At 39.5% G+C, this 14,245-nt stretch overlaps 1 long non-coding RNA gene across 1 annotated transcript; it reads right to left on the bottom strand.

Annotated features, from left to right (window-relative positions):
- Nucleotides 1-990: 990 nt before the first annotated feature.
- Nucleotides 991-12,729, bottom strand: LOC121640214. Its single transcript, XR_006010400.1, has 3 exons — nt 12,593-12,729; nt 11,288-11,354; nt 991-3,814 (listed from the first exon to the last, which is right to left on the bottom strand). It is a non-coding gene; the product is annotated as an uncharacterized LOC121640214 (long non-coding RNA).
- Nucleotides 12,730-14,245: the final 1,516 nt, after the last annotated feature.

Here is a 14,245-nt window from a genome sequence, read left to right as displayed (position 1 = left end):
ATACGCCATGTAGTCTGCGGCCTGCAAGACAGAGGCGTGTCGAATAGTGGGCGTGTCGAGCAGTGACGTCACTAATCGACACGCCCACTACATGGCGTATAGTGGGCGTGTCGTTTAGTGACATCACTACTCGACACGCCCACTATTCGACACGCCTCTGTCTTGCAGGCCGCAGACAGATACACTTGGGATCGAGCAGAATGGCTCGAGCACAACACCCGGTAAACTCACCAGGTTGGAGTTCTTTAGATGGTTTGGTAGGTATTTTCTGTTTTAAAACAACAATGGAGTCCATTATGGTTCAGTGTCTTTATTAGCTTGTGGAAGAAAACAAAGAAATAATTCGATCAACCTCTCATCAGCTTGATCCACTGGTTGTTTTTAAAAACAGCAGTTACCACACAAATTCAGCGAGAAGATCCAGATATCCGGCAACATGTGAACCCAAACTGACCAATCACAAGGGAGTTCCTCCGTGTAACCGTCTTCGTAGCGGGGGTGCACGTCAGGTCTGGAAGAGGTGCGCTTCAAGCCTGTGCGGAGCTACGCAGCGCCTACGATGGTTATGCAGATGCCGCACGAGCATAAATCCGCCTTAACTCACAGCGGCTGGATTTTGGCAAACTGTAGTTTTATGGAAGTTCAGACCTGCAGTGATATTTGAAGGTTTACTGTGTTGATAAAACATCGTAAGCTTCAAATGCAGCACCACAGCGACACCTGCTGGTTTCCAGCACTTACAGCAATTCTTCATCACTGATGCTGAAAAACTTCCAACAGCTCACTGAAAAGTTCACTCGGACAAGTTTTTCAAAATAAATCCTTAAAGGCGTACAAACGTTGGAGCAGCAGCTGGAAAGCAGCGATTTCTTGTCTGCAAACGAACCGGCTCCAAGAACAGATGTTTTTCTAGTGAACGAGACGAGCCAACTCCAGTTGGGGAGAGCCGAATCTTCAAAGAGGGCGGGACTTTATTTTGACTGGCACGTCATGCGGCCTAACACATGCAAGGAAAAACTGGGATCAGACTCGGATGAATGGGAAAGTTTCTGAATTTATTTTCCTGGGTGACCGGTGGCAATCATTGTTTTCATTTGTTAATTCATGTTTTGTAGATTAACTTAGGCTAGGTCAATGAATGACAGTAAAATCATACATCAAAGTCTGTAATAAATGTTATTTAAATTATAAATTTAATATACCTCTTAATAAAATTAACAGAGGTATCGGATCAGTACTCTCTGTCAGCAGATACCTAAACCCCATTTATTAATGGAGTAGGTTTCGGACAGAAAAAAATATATCGGAACATCCCTTGTCAATTTACACGTCACACTGAACATGCATCTGTTACACAACTGAAATTAAAATGTTTTGCACATTTTATTGAAATTTCAGAATGCACAACACAGTAATTAGCAGAACGATACACTCCAAATTATCCAAAAGGTAAGTACATAGATATATATATAAAAAGAGTTTATTACACATATCTTTTTGTGAACATAGCTTTTAAAATTAATTTGATGGCATTATTCCTCAGATTACAAGTTTTTTTTGTTCAGGAAGACTAAAACTAAACACAACTGTCCTGTTAATAAGTAGCAACGTAGCAAGAAGGTAAACGACATTAACTTGTTTGGCTGCTTCATCACTTGACTCTAGGATCAAAACATTACCATTCCTCAACACAGTCAGTTCATCAAAATGATGTCATATAATCCAGACAATGCAATGCAGAAAAAATCATGTTCAAACAAAATTCCAATTTCCAATTGATAGTTTCAAACTTTTGAACTCTTCTAAGACCGTACATACACAGGTCACATTCAGGTTGCATTCACTTCAGCTCTACTCATTCAAATCCTAGTTGGTTTGATCGAAAAGTCCAGTTTGTTTGGGGGGATGGGGGGCAAAGAAACTTAAAAGATATGAAATCTAGTCCGTCTACGAATGAAAAGAAAGTTTATTTATATACCACATTTAAAGTACAAGACATTATTATGAGATTCAAAGTCACAATTATGATAGAAAGCCATAATTACAAGATTTAAAGTCATTATGAGATAAAGTCATAATTATGAGACCCATAATTTTGAAGGCATAATTATTATAAAAAGTAATTAAAAGATATAGATAAAACGTCATGATAATGAGTAAAAGTAATAAGATAAAGTCACTGAGGTAAAAAAAAGTAAGGAAATAAAGTAATAATTATGAGATATAAAGTCATGATGGGATAAAGAAGAGTCATTTATCTGTTGTATCTCAAAGATTTATCTCATAATTATGACATTCAATCTTGTAAATATGACATTTGATCAAATTCCTTACTCTGAATATCATAATAATGACTTTGAATCTTATAATTATAAGTGGCGGAAACAGGCTTCCATATTTTTATGATACAAAACATAAAAAATCTGAACAATAAACCCACTGAAATCTAAAGTGAGCTCACAGAAAATAATTAGTCCCAACGTCCAGCTGACGATTAGGGGAGGGTGTCCATCAAGTTTAGTTTTGGTGTCAATGTAATCAGACCTTTGCAATTTCTTCTCTGCTACTAGGGCTGGGTGAATAATCAAATTTTAATCTCAGTTACGATCATAAAAATTAAAAGATCGGATTTTTTGCTCCTTTGCAATTTACTCTTGCGCTGTTTTCAGTTGCAAGTCAAGCACCACTGGCATTGCAGCGCTCTGCTGCAGACTCCTCCCACAAACATAACTTTTTTTTCTAGCCAAAGACCACTGCTCAATTAACACAGTGAAAACCCAGGATTTGAAAAATTCATCAACACTTTGCACAAACGGTATCACTACGGATCTGTGGTCAAGCCGCACCATAGAGCCGTATATGACGGCACTAGTCTGTATTACCAAACACTTCAAATGAATGTATGAATGTATGGATGTATGCATGGATGGATGGATAAAAATTCACATTATTAAAGTGAATAATGAATAACTGTGTTAAATAATCGAGATCTCAAGATTATTTCAGTCAAAATAATCGAGATTATTATTTCTGCCTTAACCGAGTAGCTCTATTTGCTACTATGAGTTTTTAGATGATTTCTCAAACCACAGGAGGAATAAAAGGTTTTTCCACACTGCTCACACCAGTATAACTTTTCTCCAGTATGTTGTCGATGGTGAACATCCAGGGTGTATTTCCGGGCAAAACTTTTCCCGCATTCGTTACAGGTGTAAGGTTTTTCTCCTGTGTGAATCCTCTGATGATTTCGGAGCGTGCACCCACGTGCAAACCTTCTACCACAAACCTCACACCAGTACCGTTTTTCTCCAGTGTGAATGCGTATGTGTTTTTGTAAGTCACTGTGCTGTCTGAAGCTTCGATCACAGCGGTCACATTTGTATGGTTTCTCTCCTGTATGGCTTCGTCTGTGGATTTGTAGATGGCCAGATGTGAAGAAACTTGCCCCACACAGATCACATTCGAATGGTTTTTCACCAGTATGAATACGTTTGTGTTGCTTCAAGTACTCTTGTGTTCTGTAACATGACCCACACTCATCACAACTGTATGCTTTGTTATTATCATGGCTTAATTTGTGCCGCTTCAGATGAGCAGAGCTTGTGAAAGATGCTCCGCACACATCACAGCTCAACAGTTTCCGTCCAGTGCAATGCCTCTGGTGGTTCTGCAGTTGTGGTGTATTGACTGCTGCTTCAGACTGATCATAGCGGCATGGTTTCTCCCCAGTGTGATGCTTGTTTTCCATCTCTGAATGTGATGTGTTGTCGTGCTCACACCGGTTATGTCTGGATTCCTCTTCTTCTAAATGTTCCTGTAATCGCAGAGAAGAGTTGCATGCTGTCAATCTTCATTTTAAAACAAACACTGATTAAATCATAAAATCATATGGACTATACTGGAAGACGAGGGCATAGAAAAATTAAGTGAATTATTTTCTGGACACCCAAGGGGTAAAGGCAAAAAGTTATCCAAAGTCTGAAGTGTTTTTTTTTTTTTTTTAAATGGTGGTGGGGAGTATAGACACAAACATACATAAATGGGTAATGTATGTGTTTTAATAAATCAAATAAAGGTTTAACATATCACAACCCCCTCCCCCATAAAACTAACCCATATTTGCATTTTCACAAATAACATAAAAGCTTTCCTAATTATATACTGAACTATGTGTTAATGAATTATTGTAGAATAATTCAGTCCAGATTTGAACATCTTAAATGGTAGTTCTTCAGTCGGATCTCTTCTAATGGAGTCTGGGTCACCAACAGAGGTGGATTTGCCTTTTTTGTACATCACAGATCAGAAGCTAATTTCATTAATGTCAGACTGCGTTCAAACATTTTTTTCTTTCAGGCTCATCGTTTAAAAGCTAAATGACTTGATGTTATTTACTTTATTTAAATAACAACATGTCATTTTAGACCGTACATGGTTGCATGCCGCTCACAATCCTGTCTCAGCGGACAGAGAAGAGAACATGTGTCCGAAAATATGTGGCGTAACATCTAACAACCAGGCTTCATGGGCCTAACCTCCACCCCATCAACAAAACTGAGGTACCGACATTTACAGCTACAGTATTCACCGTCTCTGCTCTATCTAATCTCAACAGCCGATAGCGTAGATCTAAACTTCAGCTGGATCTCATCCACACTTTTTCCAAGGCCCCGCTCAACTTTTGATTGGTTAGCACATTACATTATACCATACCACTAGAAGATGAACTCAGTGACATTAATCAACATTAGGGCACACATCAAGTTTTTAAATTGTGTCCCTTTTTTTGCTGCAAAAACTCTGCACGCTGAAGATTCAGCACGGTGCCAGAAGACTTCAAACCCTACATACAACCTTAATTCTCTTTTACAAAGTTCTATGTAACATGTAAAAAGTAGGGGATGGGACTTGCGGTAATTTTGAATGATTGATTAATTAATTAATTACAAAAAATTAACATGTTAAAAAATTTACGCATTTAATCGCAGTTTGTGTTCCTAACAATGAGGAACATTTGTCTGGGTGCGGTTTCTGGTACATCGATTAGAGTGGCGCACACATCTCAGCTCGGCTAAATCAGTGTTGCTAATAAGGCTGCAACGATTAGTCGACAATAAAAATAGTTGACAACTAATTTAACCGTTGACTATTATTGGCACAAAAAAAAAAAAAAAATACAGAGTGAGACATCATCTTTCCTATCTTTGCTGAGAGTTACACATGCGCAATAAAGTCTGCCAGGGGAAAAATATGGCGGCGGACCATGGCAGCAGAGAATGTCAAAAGTCTGGGACAACGTCACATTAAACTTACAAAATAAATTAAATTCATGTGAAATTTGTAAAGCGGACCTTGTGTACCATGGAAGTACATCTGCAAAGCTCAAACACCAATGACCCACTCCAATGCTTATTTGGAACTCTAGCTCAGGACCAGTAGCTCATTAGAAATTTGCCTCTGACTTGTGGGCGGAGTCAGCACTGCTCAGTGCCCTCCCTGGTTGGGAGTTGACGCTATGCGCTGGCTCTGCATGCTAGCGCACAGACTGATCATTAGCGGTGGAAAAACAAAAAAGCATGTAACATAGGAGCTATGCTGACCCATGTCTTCTTTGAAGTGTTGACTGCAAATTAACGCGTGGTTTGTTATATTATGATGACTGAGAAACTCACTCTCACAGCAAAGTTCTTCAGTAAATAATTAAAGCTAACGTGTTTAGCAACCCACTACTGCACATACGTGTCCCAATATCCGCGGAAAGAAGGGAGAGTGTAACACAACCACGGTTTTTAGCCGGCTAACAGTGCGCCTTAGCTTTAGCCTGCCTACCTCCGTTAGCTGGTTAGCTACCGTTGCTCGGGGTTAGCTCGGTTAGCTCTTAGCTACAGGCAGCTTGGAGTTTGATGGGTGTCAATCATCCACCCCCACCTTCACAGTCCCCCTCTCAGCTCCACCTCTTTGCCCATTTTTGGATTTTCCAGGAATAACGACATGCGTGACGCTGCCAAGGTGGCGATGGTGGGAACGCCTAACGAGCTTCACTTTTGCTTTCAAGCCTACGGGTGACGTCACGGAGGCTCCGTCCATCTTTTATATACAGTCTATGGTTATGACGTGTAAATGAGGGTCTGTCTGAGCTCGCCTTTTCTGCCCGTCGGACTTGCATAATCTCATGCAAGATTTAAAAGCTGAAAGTGAAATAAGTTGCATTTTAATAATTATGAGATACCTAATCCGATTAGTCGACTTATCGTTTTAATAGTCGATGACTAATCGACTATCAGAAAAGTCATTAGTTGCAGCCCTAGTTGTTAATTTAACTACTTTGGCACTATATTTAGCGGGTTTTCAGACCCACCTAGTGACTATTTCAAAGAAACGAATAGCGATTAATCTAATGACTTTTTCTGGTGTTATTGGAGACTTTTGGAGCCTGATGGGAAAGCACGTTTACTTCTACTTTACTGGCGCCCACTTGGTGAGTTCAGAGGGCAGGCTCAGCTACCCAGGGGGCTGGGTTAATGACAGTAACCACTACTGGGGGCATTGGATTTATAACTCTTCCTTTGTTTACATCAGGTAATTGAAAGTAACTAAGGCTAGGTTCACACTGCAGGGCATAATGCTCAATTCAGACTTTTTTATGAAATCTGATGTTTTTGGAGAGTCCGTTCACATTTACAATTAAATGTGACTTGTATGTGATCTCACGCATGCGCACCAAAAGTGTCCCGCATGCGTAGAAGACAGGAGGACGTGACAGTGCACGTGCATGTGATGTTTGCGGGAGTAAACATGGATGGTAACAGCGAAGTTATTGTCCAACCGTAGCCAGCACATTTTGAATGGCATCGTTTTAAAGAGGAGATCTGCGTCGTACAGACTGTCATGAAAAGAAGTAGGGGCCAAAAAAAAAAAAAAAAAAATCAGATTTGGGTCTCTTCAGCCTGCAGTGTGAACCTAGCCTAAGTAATTTTTACTCAAAGTAAATTTTAAATTTAGTACTTATTTACTTTCACTCGAGTAAATTTTTAGATGGGTACTTTTATTTGAGTAGAATTTAAGCAAAGTAAAGATACTTTTACTTCATGCGTGTGTTTACATCATTGAATGAAGATGGACCAGGAGGAACGCACTGCATAAGAACTGAATCATGACCGTTACAGCACATTTTGGGAGTACTTATTCCAGAAGACAGATTCTCCCGACCATGCCGACGCCGATCTCACTTCTGATTCTGGATCCGAATTAGATGATGAAGCTGAAGAAATAGATGAACATTCCTAATCTACAGCTGACCTTAGCTGAAGATGAGGAAGACAAAGAATCCATTGGACTCACGGCGGAGGAGCTGGACCGTAAGATATCTGAGGCTATCTCTACTGTAACATTTGAAGACAAAGAAAGAAAGCTGGAGAAGATTCGTAACTTTGATTGTAAATGCTATGGAAGAAGAAATAAGAATTCTCAACCTGGGACACAGTCGTGTAGCCGCAAACTTTCTCCAGAGTTAATGTACAACATATGGATATTCTTTAGCAGCAGAAAAAGAGAAGCGGGGCATGAGAATAATAGAACATCTTGAAGCTAACAGACGTACAGTGGTTACTGCAGAGATGACTACATCCACCAAGAAGCCCCTGACAAAAAGAAAGCATCCCAGAACCTCTTATATGATCGGAGGCAGTGAAGTCTGCAGGAAGACTTTTCAGTTTTATCATGGGGTAAGTTTCACAATGCAAAATTATGCACACATCGAAACTGCTCACATGATAAGTGTTAATGGGATGTTTAGGTGTGAAAATGTGAGCTACTGTTATTAATTTGAATAACAGAAAACTGCGATGATGTGCTGACACACTCATGTACCAAAGAAAAGTGTTGACTGTAATGCTAATGATGTACCAAGGTATTTCGGGGTCATGTAAACTAAGACACTTTAGTAGTAGTACAGATTCTTTATTAGAAAATGGCCCAAGTAAAAATTAAAGTCACTCTGAGTGCTAGTACAAGTCAGGGCCATACTTAATGCATACTATAGCTTTGGGAGCATGTTTTTTAAATTTATTATTTTACTTTGTAGAAAGTAACTAAAATGTAAGTACAAAATCAAAGTATTAATACTTTGTTACATTACACATCTGGTAATTGGATGTATGCATCCAAACTGCCCCCAGGTGATTGCTTTACAAGCTAAACTGCCTGTTAGCATGAACCATAATCTGAAACAAGTATTTTCTTTGCCTTTTCCAGAATTGGCAAAGACACGTTGACTGACATCATCAGACACTTTGATGATAATGGGGCAAGACCACGTTTAAGGAAGAAGAGCCCACGGCCACAGACACACAGGTTCATCAGCCATGAACAGATCAACAGAGCTGTGGAATTTATCAAGAATTACGCTGAAGACAATGCCATCATGCTGCCTGGCCGACGTTCTGGGCATAGGGATTGGCATGTGAAGTTACTGCCAACTCATGTGTCCAGGCCTCAGTGTGGCATCTCTACATGAAGTCTGCTAAGGAGCTTGGTATGTGTAAAAATAAATAATAAATTATAAATAGTAAACGATAAATAAATACATAAATAAATACATACATAATAATAATAATCATCTGTCTTTTCAGGGCAATTTTAAATCAAGCACTGTGGAAGCAGCTACTGCCACACATCAGAAGCTGCAGGCCCGTACAGATCTCTGCTGGCAGTGCCAACAGAATAACGACCAGCTGCTAAGAAGTGCAAACCCTTCAGAGGAGAGAAAATCTGAAGCAGTCAAGAAGCAGCAGGAGCCGCCTCAACATCCTGCAGCCGGTCAGAATGGCAGATGGCAGGGTGATAGTTAAGACCATCGACTGGCAGGCACTCCTGAGTCCCTACTTCTAAAAGGTCCCACAGATCAAGAGTTATCAGCACTTCAGGTATGTATATTCAAACTTCCACACCGTGTATGTGTATATAAAAATAATTTCATAGACATGATAGTGTTTCATGAGAAAACAGTGAGCAATGTTTTTTAACATCCTGCTGCGTGTGCTTATATTCTGTCACAGCTTTGATGCCAACAGACCTGGTGTGGTGCTTGCTAGAACTCACAGTGATGCAGAGCCTGTCAGGTTTCAGCTACTGCGCAGCCCAGGAGTTCTGCCCCCTGTTGACAGCCTTCCTGTCCTGGTCCCACCTGGACTGACCATGGACAGGCACACATATCTTTATGAAAAGATCAGGCCTTTCTGTTCTGAAGAGGCAAAAGACATTACATGCCCAGCACCAAAGGCCACAGCCCAGAAGAGCACACAGAAGAGGATGATGATGGTGTGATATCACTATGTTGCCTGCATATCGACTGATGGACAGAACTCAGAGTGGTTACAGCCCCTTTAGAATTGAATGTGGGTCTACTGTTATGTAACTAGTTGTAAAGTAAAGACAAACAATAAGCCAGTCACACTCAAGGAGGGTTCCCAGAGCACCTTTTGACAACCACTGTGGGGGGTTGGGTTTATGCAAACAAAGTAATGCAAATGGACAGCTTTTGTTACCACCCCCACCTGGCTCCCCAGGGAAAATCTTTAAGGCTCTTTTTCTCAGAAAACTAGTCTGAGGAGTGCCAACATACAAATGGCCACATCTTTGTCAAATATTTTCTGATTACCATGTGTTAAACATCACTGGAAAGCTCAGAATCCACACTTTCAGAATCTGTAAATAACTCAAAATGCCCCTCGGGAGACTTGTTCCTGGTTTTTGCGTGGCTGGTCACACGTCATTTAAAATAAAACCAACATGGTCATTCAAATTCACATTTTCTCCAGAACGGGTTCATCAAAAAGTAAACAGTCTGATGCTATTTATTCGATTTGCATGACGGCATGTCATCGCTGCTCTGTGTCCACGGCAGTGAGCACACACACACACAGACACGTGCACACACTGGTTTCTGTCAGAGGACGGAGTGCACGAGCCGGAAAACACGTCAGCCTGCTGAAAATCAGACAAAAATGAGAGTTTTTTTAATTCTCTCAGGCAGGTGAAGATGTAAGCCTCTTGCTCCAGTGAGGAGCAGATGGAGTATTTCTCCCTGATAACGAGTTTATCTAAATCTACGTCATTGAAGGAATAATCGTACTACGGGTTTATATGGATTCAGCATTTTTTTCCTGAGTTTTATTAACATCAACACGTTATTTGATGTGTCAACTTTAAGAATATTTAGATCAACTCCACTGAATAAAACGGTTTCATCAGGACATTTAAAAAGTTTAACTTTTTTCTGATTGAGTATTTTCCATCACAGCATTTCTTGCTCTGATACTGAGGAAACACTGTATTGTTCTGGTATTTCAAAACTGTGTCAGATCAGATTACTACAGTAATCTGATTACTCTTAGATAACTGATTTTGATTACCACATAAATAGTCTGTGTTTTATAAAAAATAGTTATCTGAGAATGTCTTTAATATTCAAGAAAAACAGGTGGTGTTACATAATTAACTGTAAATGAATCGATATCAAATCGAATTTAATCTAAATAAACTGTTGTAAATCGAACTGAGTCGACTGAGAAAATTAGTGACGATACCCAGCCCTAATAAGTGTAATGAAGTTATTCCAGTAACTTCACCCTAATGAAATATTTAAGTGTTGAGGGTAAAATCTGAATGATCACTAAGTGGCAGCACCTCCTCTGATTCTCAAACAGATGTCTAAATAAAGTCATGCAGGTTACTGGAGGCCACTATCTGTCTGCAGAGACCAGTGCAGCCTGGAGGCACACTTGTTCAGATGAAGGTCAGGTTGCAGCTATGATCATACATTACAATCATTAAGCAGGTGCATTTATCCAAAGTGACTTACAGTGGTTAGGCAGTAGCATTACGGGTTTTTCCAAGGACCCAACAAGAAGACGTTAATGTCCATCCCTTGGCGGAATCGTACTCTGGAAGCTCTGCCAACTGAGATGTATTTGTAGAGGCAGCGGCTGACCATCAGGGTTCGGGGAGAAAAGCAACTCTGCCTACACTTATCATTCTCACATTAATGAAACAAAACATCCAGCAAACGGAGTTTTGTGTGTCCTAAACTGGCACATTAGCAACATGCTAGCATGTGTGTTTCTGTTTCTTTTTGTGTTTGTTGCTGTAATCAGGATCTCTTGCTCATATCTGTAACTGAGGCCTCCACCCTTGGATATTTATGACTTTATATAAAAAATTAAATCAAATCACGCAGAGAAAGGGCTGCGAAACTTTTTCGGTAAAGCAGTGAAAGATTTAAAGTCACCTTTCTTGAGGAACTCATGCTTCTGCTTCAGTGATGAAAAACTCCTCGCTGGATTCGTCTCAATGAGCTGTAAAATCAACAAACATTCAATCAGAAATTAAGTCATCTTATTGCATTTCTGTCACCTCACTTATAAAATGTCCCTTTCAGGTCCTCAGACTCTAATCTCATGTTCTTCTAGGGGAACACCTACTTCCTAATAGCGAGCGTTTTTCTAGGTCAGTGCACCAAGTTACCAGGAGATCTGACTCAAGGTGTCACAGCAAACCTATAAATCTCTGCCAGTTGCAGATGATTTAAATGGGAAATATTCCTTCTCATGAGAGGGGAGGCACCTGGTGTGTCAGGAGCCATGTATTCCCCTTGAAATACCCTTACATAAAGGACGAGTCAGGGAACTGTTTAGCGCGATACAAATTCCTACAGAGGAGCCTGATATCTATGGCATTGTTATTGTGCCTCGTTCCTGAGTGAGCAGAGGGGAATTTTTTTGCACAAAGAAAACTTAATCTGAGCAAACACAAATGAATTCTGTGCAAACAGCATGAATTTCCCTGTTTGATGATGTAATAAAACCATCTTTTTTTTTTTTATTAAACAGGTTTCTGCAGAAAAATCAGTGAGGTCTCTGGATCAATATGACAACCGAACCCCACATGTGTGAGGCACCCTTATAAACACTTCACACAAAGACATTCCTCAGTCCTGAGTAAGCCAACCACATGGAGACACGTATGTTTATTTAAAGGAGGCTGCTGAACTCCAGTCTCTTAAAAAACACAACCTTATAAGGCCAAGACCTGGACGTGCCTACACTACTCTCAGCAAACAGCAGTCTGCTTAAGCTGCAACCCAGTATAATCCTAACCTATGTCATTTAAATTAATTCTAATGATGAAATGTTGAGAATAAGGCACTTCTCACCGGCTCTACCACCAGCACCGGTTCGTCTTTGGTGGAAACGGGGCTAAATAAATACAACGCGCAGGCAGAGTATTTCTAAACGGTATTGTTTACATTCACTATCTCACAACTTGAGCTGTGTTGTTTTCCACGTCAGGCAGGATGTGGCTGAACGATAAGGAATAAAGTTCCTCACATCCATTAAGATGAGAGTGATTTTAAAAATTAAACAAGAGCAGGAACGATAATTGCTATTCGAAGATACTATTTGAATAAAAACTACTAACAAAATTCTTAGTTCTTTACAAGTTGTGCTGTCAAAGCGGGTGTACGGAGTCAGAAATGACTGAAAATAAAGTCCAGAAACAGAGCTGGAAGTTCACAGTAAGCAAGTGTTCCTACCTGGAACTCAGCACGAAGTTTTCCGGGGGAAAGCGAATAAAAGAAATTGTTAACGTTTAGCCCCGTTTAGCCGCTAACAGTTACGGCCACAGATTAGGTGGGTCTTCTGTTAGCTTAGTTTATCTCCACAATGCTGGTCCGCGTTATATGACTTCCGCTTTCAGCCTTTCACAATAAATAATTTCCGGTCTAGAAACGGCCAGAAACTTAAATGCACGAGGACTTCCTGTACTGCAGCTCCTTCACTAATAAACGACCTACTGCCGTTTAGCACAAAATTTTATTCTTTTTTATTGTGTTTTTTATTTACTTCTTTGTGTTATTTTTTGTAACTGCTTTAATGTTTTTATTAAACAACACTTTGAACCAATTTTATCTATAAATAAACTTGAACTAGATCTAAATAATAACAGCGTAATAAGTGTTGCCACTCTTGTGAAGTTGGATGAATCTAATTTTCAACCCTGGTAGAGATGAGTTTTTTTTTTACCTTTCTTTTTTAGGGTCCTGATAGCTGGAAGAGGGTAAATTTTATTGATCAAATATTATTAAAATATTACTCATTACTATGATTATAAGTGTAACACATATCCACAGCAATTTTTTTTAATGCTTTAAGTTTTTAATTTCAGTAAAAGACAAAACAGGACATTCTGCAGAAGAAGTAGAGCTAAAAGCATTTTTAAATGTCCCATGTGGTCTGCTCTTAATAAAAACACAGGCCTCAGAGACATTAACAAAGTCACTCCTTGTGCAGCATTACAGCAAAACAAACAAAGACAGAAGAATTAGCTTCAATTTCTTTTTTTCTTTGATGTTTAATGCCTTAGTGTCAGGGGAAGAAAGACAAGATCCTATGTGAACTATGTGACTTTTAGCACTGTGAATGCTTGTTGGCTGAAGTGGATTAAAATGACAAATATTCATACGGTTTTAAATTATGTGATTATTCTCTACATCACCAAGTACAATGCAGCCTTTTTCCTTATGTTCCTTCATGTGTGCAAAAAAAAAAAAAACAAAAGAAAAAGCTCATGCTGTGGTTTTCAAAAGGGATGTTTGTCTCTGTGGCTTCTTATATTTGACCAAAACTTTGAAGTTTTGCAACAGCTCGGTCATGCATCAGATAATTTTGTCTTCATGACAGAGAATAAAAACATCATTGCAACAATATAATGAAGGAAACAGGTTTAGGAAATTCTAAACTTAGTGCTAAGTATAGGCCACATTAAAAACGTTTGAGTTTGAAGAAGTAATCTCTTTTCTTCATACATTAAAAAGTCACTTCCTAATTACAAATAATCTAAAAGATAACCCCAAATGACAACATAAAGCTCATCAGGACCCTCAATAACACTGAAGATCAGAAAATCCCAAACTCTCTCCAGACACCTTATTTATAAAGCTGGCATAGGAACAAAAACTGGTGCACCAAATATAGTCAACTTTTGGGATTCATAAAAACCAAGCTTGATGGGAAAAATGTTCCTACCTTCATGCATCTCTGAACCACGCGTATGCACATGATCTGGAAAAACGGGAAACGGCGACACCAACGGTACAGAATAAAATTAAGGAAATGCTTAACTAATGCTAAACAGTCTTTATTTCCCACAACTCCTTGGCCACCTCGTTAAAAGCTGTTTCCCTCTG

Source organism: Melanotaenia boesemani, chromosome 5 (genome assembly GCF_017639745.1).
Source record: "Melanotaenia boesemani isolate fMelBoe1 chromosome 5, fMelBoe1.pri, whole genome shotgun sequence".
In the NCBI taxonomy this organism is placed as follows: domain Eukaryota; kingdom Metazoa; phylum Chordata; class Actinopteri; order Atheriniformes; family Melanotaeniidae; genus Melanotaenia; species Melanotaenia boesemani.
Note: the sequence above shows the minus strand (reverse complement) of the source record. Positions and strands in the feature narration are given on the sequence as shown.